Genomic DNA, 8,945 nt, shown 5'->3' on the forward strand with positions numbered 1-8,945 from the left:
CAAACTCAATATACATTGGTGTCTCAATAGATATAGTGTAGCTTGGTATAAATGGCATTCCCTATTTACCACAATTGTGCTTGGTAGACACTATTCTTCATTCAATTTGGTTAACACTGGCTTTGCTTGACTTATGTCATTAACTCAATAGAAGTTGTAAAGCTCGACAAACACTAAACTGCTTGGTCTGAACTGGAGTACTTGGAAAACACTGAACTGCAGTCTTAATAAGTGTTGTCACTAATAACAAACTTGATTTAATGTCAACAATCCTTATGTTGTATGATCAACAATTCAAAAGTAGAGGCTAATTATGGAAGCATCTAGAAAACTCTTTACAAAACTTTTTAAATAGAGAAGATCTTAACCTAGATTATAGGAGGATGAGAAAATGGCATGGAGATGAAAAGTGTATGATTGCGAACAAGGAGTAATATGTGAATAGAGTACTGAGAGATTGAGATCAAACTAGAAGTCAGTTAAAGTATTATGTTATCTCTTAATAGAGAAAGTGATCTAATCAACACAATGAAGGGGAGGAAAAGTATGATCAAATCAAGGGAAGAAGATTAGTTAGTGGGGAGATGACTCAAAACCACCTTAGAGAGCACCCTAAGAGTCAGGTATTGAATCAATTCCAACAAACTTGAATTAGGGTAAATCTCTTGACATAGTGGTCTTAAAAAATCTTTGTAAATCTCCTAATAGAGCCCTTACTTTATTGTAAGTTTCAAATTCTCTATCAAGGTGAGACATGTTGGCTTTTAAATTAACAATTTTTCAATAACCCAATGATAAGAACACATACACCTAGGGGTAGCTAATTCCCATGTTCAATATACCTATTCAGACACTAGGGCCAACTATAAGGCTATTTACTCTCCTACTTCTTCTTCAGGCTCTACATGACCTAGGTGGGTGGACCTTAGATTCTTTATATGGTACTAGTGTCAAACAATATGACTGAATCTTTTTAATAGATAAAAACCTCTGAATCTTCTATGCTTATGCACACACCATAGATATGAAATAGCTACTAACATAACCTATGAACTTGACAAGCTAAGTTAGGGTAACTCTTTTCAGCCTTCAACATGAAAGGGAAAAGACTTTGATTAATGATGTTGAATATGAACATAACCTAGGTATGCATCAGCAAGAACATGTAATCTCCAAGATGATCAGTCCCTTATCTATTGGGCATAAACTAAGTCAAAAAATACACATGGATACCCAAAATATACTCATATAATTAGATATATGATCCATCCATTCACCTTGCAAATAGATAGATATCTTCAAAATGAAATTTATACTTATTGAATCCTCCTATGATCTCTAAAATCCTATCAATACATATCAAGCAATTTACTCAAGTCCTTGACCCACAAAAAGATACACAATGACATACAACTTCAAAGCCAAGTTGCAATTGGAAAATATGCACCTTGTATATATATCAATAAAAAACTATAGACCCATAAAAAGGAAACAAATTTTATAAAGAAACTTTCAAAAAATATTTCTATTAATTTCCTTAAAATCAATACATCAGATGTATGCAAAGACTTAGAGAATACAAAATAGATGATTGTATTAATAATACTTAGAAGAAATTACATATGCTTTTCATAACAAAGAAAGTGCTAAGAATGGTGGTATTGCAACAAGAAAACTGGAGTCTTCCTTGTCATCATAGTAGTAAAGAATAGAACCCCATTTGGTATCACAGTTACTAAAAATGGAATTGAAATCCTTACAATGAGAAAAGATGAGAAATATATAGAAAAGAAGAGGATCCTAGATTAGATTTGATATTGACAAGTGTCCACCTCAAACCCTTATTTATGCTATTGTAGAAACTTGTCTCTTCTTTCTCCAACTGTGAATCAAATATGATCACTATGGAAAATTGACTTACAGAAATATCCCCTTAGAATAATAAGAAAAATCCCCTTCTAAAGGAATATTAGATACACATACTAAGTGTGTAGGAGTCTTCAATCTAATCTTGTTTATCTTCTACTGCCCTTGTCATGCATCTTCAACTGCCTTTTCCAACAAAACTTTATCACTTCCAACCACTTCAACACATTTATTTCATTCTTTGTGGTTGTTAGTGGATTTGATCCTATCCATATCTTATTATAATGTGATTTTATTCCATCTAAAATAGAAAATGTACATTATTTCTGAGAATGCCTCAGAATCACAAAACTTCTTGTAGCTTTTGCCATTGAAGACAAAAAAGGAAAATTTAGCTTCTCCTGGTTCCGAGAATATATTATACTACATATTTCTAATTCAAATGGGGCCTCTAAAATGCATCTTAAAATTCAAGCCTTGGGGTAGGAACAAGACATTAAAATTGAAAAATTTGAAATGATATAGTCTAAACTATATCATAACTCAAATATGTCTCAAATTTTCAATTTCAACCTCAAATGGGCATTCAGATTAGAGAGACAACTAGACTTTTATTATTAATTTTATACCTAACCTTATCCTTCCAATCCTCAAGTGCCACTTGTTAATTTTCCATTTCCCACCTCACTCGAGTAGGCCCCACACAACCTAATCATAAGATCATAATTTCATATTTTTCCTTTGATTTTCGTAGCATCTTAAGATTTAATTTTCAATCCCTCGACCATACAATGACTTCGTATCTTCGTATCTCTTCAATTTAAGCCTTCAGACCATATAAATTTGAAATTTCTTGTAGCATCATAACTCTTTTTATTTCTCCTTAAAATCTCATGATATCATAGGTTCATAGCACATCAATTTCAAATCCCCAATCATACACTATTGTCATAACATCGTAAGTCTCAATTGGACACTCCCAACTATGCAATATTGCATAACACCTTACCTCCCCTCATTCTACCTTACAATCTCACAAAGCCCTCGTAGCATCATAAGTCCATTCAATTTACCTCGTGATCTCTTGATTGGCATGTGGTCATAACTCTTTCTCCTTCATGTCTTGATCTCATGGTGGGACTCCTAAATTAGCCACAAGGCACCTTTTGTTTGGGTAGCCAAAACTTGTTCCTGTCACCTCCAGCCATCCCCATGCTAGACCTCTCCATGCAAAGGTCTTACTTTTCCATAAGTGTCCATTTGAGACTCTTAAGTCAATGTTTGTTTGTATATTTAAAACACAAATAGAAACACCACAAGATTTATGTGGAACTAAAGAACTTTAAGATAAATGCAAAGGAATTGACCATAATTAGGAAGCCATTTCCGCTATAGGACCATGGACACTCACAAGATGAGTTCAACCTCCTACTTTCTAACACTCCTTCCATAGATAAAGGTGGTTTGAAAAAGATAAATCCATCACTTTGTGATGGCTGGAAAAAATGAAATATCAAAAGGCCTATTTTCCTATATTTGATCTCTTCTTATCAATATCAATGAGATGCCCCTTTCTGAATATGTAATCACTTCCTGAGAGAGCATGACACTTGGCCTCAATACTACAATAGCTCCTATTGCAAGAAATTTTTCTCATCATCCACACACATCTTCAGGAGGGGATACATGCATGCACAAATAGGATAACAAAAATAATTTATTATAGATATTGACTATGATGTAGATGTAGGGCTTCTTATTAATTAATCCAAATAGTCATGGGCTTCTAGCTGGATGGGAAAGAATCCCTGTTCAACACAATTCATATGCAATCCATCTTCTAGATATGTAATTAGTCCTCTGTCATGGAGGTCTACTCCTTTCTCCTTTTTTGTGCCTATTCTGCTCCTCTTCTGTCATGGAGCTTTGTTTATCGCTTTAATGTGATGATCCCAAGTATTTATTGTTGTTGTTAATTTGGACATCATTAATGATCTAAAATGTTATGAACTGTTGAAGCTAGTAGTAACTTATCCCATCATGTTGTAGCTTCCAAATAGATGATAGCTACAAGCTTTCATTACATTAAACTTATCCTTAGGATCCTGTCAATTTCCATTTGCCTCCAAAAATTATTCACTTTCAACAAAGTTTGCAAAATTTCCATCTAAATTATCTCCCTTCCACTGCATATGAGTGCCTTACAAAATCACCTTTTAGTTCAGGTGTTCTTGAATACTAGATGCTTATCTCATCTCCATGGTTTTCACACAACCTTTTGAAAAGATTGTCAAATTTTTTTTATTGGCTTATATTTTCATTTTGTTGCAATAATTCAATTTGGTGAAGTTGGGTTTCTAAAAATTTCCTTCCAAGCATACTTTGAGTAACATTAGTGTGATCCAAACAATCAATATAGTTGGTTCTTATAACTCATATTTGCTCTTCAACTTTTTCTTCTATTGTAGTCAAAAGAAAATATCTATGTTTCTTGATATCATCCATAATTTTTTCATATAGTACGAATAGATGCTCAAAGTGTAAATTTCCATAGGTATGGTGAAAATCAAATTGTACATATTTTATATCATCATTGACAAAATTTTGCATTGCTTTGGCATACACCTCACTCAATTGGCCTTTACCTCCTCTATGATTAATTAAATCAATAGAAAAAATAGACCCATATCTTTAACATGAACAAATTTCCACAATTAGTCATAGTAGAGAGATGCATATTATGGATTTGATTATGTTCCATATTTTTGCATCAATGTTTTGAATCACACTCAATGATCCATCATCAAGATGTGAAGAGCTAGAGGAGATAAAATGATGCTCTAGCCCATATCTTTTCTTTAAATCAGAGAAGTGATGCTCCACAACTAAAGATGTATCATCCATTTTCCCTCCAAAATTTGAATGGCTTGGAGTATCAATAATATTAATCTACTTTGTATCCTTGTAGCCACACTCCCCTTTTAGATTATTGGAATCCATGATTTTTACTTGAATAGAATAATTTTCATGAAACACCTTTTCTTGCTTGAGTTATCGCATCAACTAAGGTTATCTTTCCATGATCAACATAAGCAATAATGTACAATATTGCTTACATCTCTTCTAACTTCCATATGCTCAACAAGCTCAAAGTATCTATAAAAGTGCAAGCTACATTTCCCTAACATGAAACTCATTTTGAAAATGCCTACTTCTACATTGACAATAGCATATTAATAATCAATATTTCTTTGGAATTATTTTTACCTCAATGTGTGTACAATCCCTCATGCTCATTGGATTTCAAGTGTTTTATATTGGCCTGATGGAATCAGTTAGTCCCAAAATGGGTCTGGCTAAAATTTTTTCAAACTGAAACACCTAACTATGTTAGATTGATATAGTGGACTTACCTTACTAACTGAAATCAATTTACATCACTGAGTCAACCTTCAAAACTCATTTTTAACCTTTCTTGCAAACTACCAATTTTGTGCCAAGAGGTCCTTTGACTGGCCTTAAAAATCTAACAGAAATAGATAATTGAGCTCTAAAAACATACACATTGGTTCTTTTTTATGCATCCTTGCACCCTATCAGATCTTGTATCATGATGACATATGGGTCAAAAGATATCGGCCATCAAATTTGCCTTTGTGAAATTGCCTACAAGTAAACATGTCAGGAAATAATAAAACACATTTGGTTTCAGCTTTGAAAACAAGTCAATTGCACACTTGAGGGCTTGAAAACTAGGGCATTAGTTTATTGTTACAAGGTGAATATAAATCTATGATTTGGGCTCATGAAGAATAATTGGGTAACTTTGGAAAGCATACAAAGTGGAGTACTTGGAATTGCAGAACTAGGAAAAATGGCAGAATTGTGATTTTATCAAACAAAATGGACCTGGGAAAGTGTGTAGACAGATTCATGAAGACTTGCAAACTAACACACTTAAAGAATTTTTAGAGTAGAACATAATGGTACAATCCATTTGTTTTAGATGATCACTAATTTAGAGTTATAACATCTTGAATAGGGGTACTGATCAATTTGCATTTTATGATGCAAGTAAAACTTGAGAAAGTTCAAATAGAATCGCATTTAGAAACTAGTCAAATGGATTTTTCATAAGCTCATATATGGAACATTTCAAGTGTATGACCCCTAGAATGCAATGCAAAATGAATTTCTTAGTATGGTGAACTGGGTGAAAATTACAACTAGTCAAACAAGGCCTCCCAAAATTTTGAACAATTTATATCAACATGACAACAATAAAGAACCAAATTTGAGAAATTCAAAACCTAGTCAAAACATATCAAAATGAATTGAAATGTGAAACATAAGTTCTCTAATATGCATACTAAAGAATATCAAAGTGGAAAGTCATGAAACATAAGTAGGTGAAAGATATTTAAATGCAAACTAGGCTTTCTATTGTTGTTTGACACAGGCAAAAATGTAGATCTGAACAATGCTCAAAATGAAACATGACAGAATGATTCAAAATGGAAATTTATCATCATAGGAAACATGAAAATACATAATGAAAGGTGTTAGACACATAAAACATCTCATAGGCCTCAAAATGATTGTTTGGTACACATGTAAGAAAAGTGCTTATAAGGGCTAAATTTTTAAAATGGTACTTAATGTGTGGATGCAATTTTGATCCCATTAGTGGCTCTATTTGGGGATTCATGTCCCTTGTGGGCATGAAAATTATTCAGATCTCTAGAAAAAGTAGACCACTCCAAAAAATCTCTTAAACAACTTATTAAAAATAGGAAACCTATTCTAACTGCACAAGATGATGGCCATGGGCCACCAAAACTTCTCAAGACTTCTTACCTCTGTCAAACACATGATTTTGATTTACATCTCCTTGAGGTAAGCTATAAGTTTTGTTCTCAATTGTTTCACCAAACACATCAAAATTTCTCATTATTAGATTAGGTGAAACACAATCATTCTCATAGTGCATATAAAAACTTGAATCACTCTCTCCATCTTGCTCACTATGAAAATGCATATCAACATGCTCTTGAATACAAAAATAAAATTTAGAGTCTTCAATATCAAAAGATTGATAAATGTTATTAATTGGTGTAAGAATTTGGCTTAGGATAGAATTCACCCAAGACCAAGGAACTCAAACACAAGCACAACAATAGACCAAAGAGAGAGTATGATCAAAATGATGATATATTCATTCAATATACCATATGAAAGTACACTAGGAGTGCTTCTATATAAAGGCCTTTGGAGATCTTCTAGAATGCATAAAAGTCAGCAACATGATAATTCATATGACCAAGCACATCTCCACTAGATATGGGTTATCCTCCATTAAGCTCAGAAGTAAGTGCAATGATGAGAGGATGAGCCTACAATGGTGTAGCATGCAAATCAGTGGTGTAGACAACATGTGCTAAAATAGAGTTTCATACTTTTGTGTTGTCAACATGACAACTCATGAGAGTACACAAACTCATAAGTGTATCTGTAGACACCTAAAAACCTTTAGAAAATAAAGTATTTTTATTTTCTGAAAAAGTCCTGATGACATCATCATTAATTAATTAATTAATTATTTAATTAATTAATTAATTTTTATGCCATTAAATCCCTTTATCTTAATTAAAAATATTTAATTAAGGAATCCCTCCCAAAAATGTTTAAATCTTATTTAAACATTATTTCCTTATTTATTAATTATTTAATTAATAAATTGACCAAAAATCCTAAAATAAATAAAAAATTTATTTTTTGCCCAAAAATTGGCCAATTTCCTTATGACCAATAACCTCTTCCAAAATCTTCTAATCCTTCTTTAATTTCGATTAAAGGCTAATCTCATCATTTCCTACCCCTAACCCCAACTCAAAATATTTAATTAAAATTAAATATTAATCCTCATGTTTATTAAAAAAGTTTTAATAAATATCTCCTCAACCCAAACCCTTGAAATAAATAAAACTTTATTTATTTTCTAAAAATCTAATTTATCCTCACCCTAAGAAGTTCTAGACTCTTCTAGAAAGTCTTCATCCTCATCCTAGGAAATTCTAGACTATTCTAGAAAGTCTTTATCCTCATCCAAAATCTAGACTCTTCTAGAAGATGTCTTTAAACCTAATCCTAATCCCCTCCTAACCTTGTCACATTCCCTAAACATGGGTTAAAACTTACTAACCCAAGCCAAAGTTAACAAATATCTCTTCCTTCACCCACCCTCATTAAATGCCATCCACTTGCCTATCCTTAAGCTAATCCTAAACCATCCTAATCCATCCTCTAATCATTTGCACAAGCCTAAACAAGCTTAAAACATTTCTAATCAAGTCCAAGTCGAATTTGCTCTCATCACCCTCAAAATATCTCAACCATAAAACTTTATGAAGTCCACTAGGTCATAAATGACTCTTACAAGCCCTTTTATTGCTCTTACAAGTCATTATGAGGGTCTTTATGAAGATTTTATCTCTTGAGCCTCCTTTGTTGACTCATCCTTGCCCTTTCCTCCATCCTCTCACCATGTGACATGTGTCACTCCTTGATTGGCTATAAGGAAGCACAATCCATGTGCTCTCCTCTCATGCAATCTGAGCCTTCCATAAGCTTTTTCCCATCCTTGCATCTTAGCCCTCAATCCCTCAAGCCTCTTGCCTATAAATTGGATCCTTCCCCTTTGCAAAATAACACAATCCATGAAGTAAAGTTATAATGCTATTTTGAGAGCCAAATCCATACTAAAGCCATCTATCCACACCAAAAATCCACAATCATCCATTGAAGCCCTTTTTGAAGCATAAAGCTTGAGCATACATCCTATCTATTTAGACAAAGCTACTCAACAAGAGAGCTTCTTATTGAGAGAGCCCATTAATGGCTCATATTCTCAATTAAGAGCTCATCTTAGTCTATCTTGAAGTTTATGAATTTTGTTTAGTTTTTAGAAGCTTTATTTAAATTTGGTTTCTATTAGCATACTAACATTTTCTCATATACATTTTGGCACGCCCGGTGGGACCCCGCATGGGTCATCTTCATTAGCTTTTTAAGTCAAGTTT

General features: G+C 33.0%; 1 pseudogene; it reads right to left on the reverse strand.

Moving 5' to 3' along the window:
- Window positions 1-4,038: 4,038 nt before the first annotated feature.
- On the reverse strand, window positions 4,039-4,770 carry LOC149565175 (phosphoinositide phosphatase SAC6 pseudogene; annotated as a pseudogene).
- Window positions 4,771-8,945: the final 4,175 nt, after the last annotated feature.

This window comes from Cupressus sempervirens, chromosome 3 (genome assembly GCF_028749045.1).
Source record: "Cupressus sempervirens isolate cs-2001-9-10 chromosome 3, ASM2874904v1, whole genome shotgun sequence".
Lineage (NCBI taxonomy): Eukaryota > Viridiplantae > Streptophyta > Pinopsida > Cupressales > Cupressaceae > Cupressus > Cupressus sempervirens.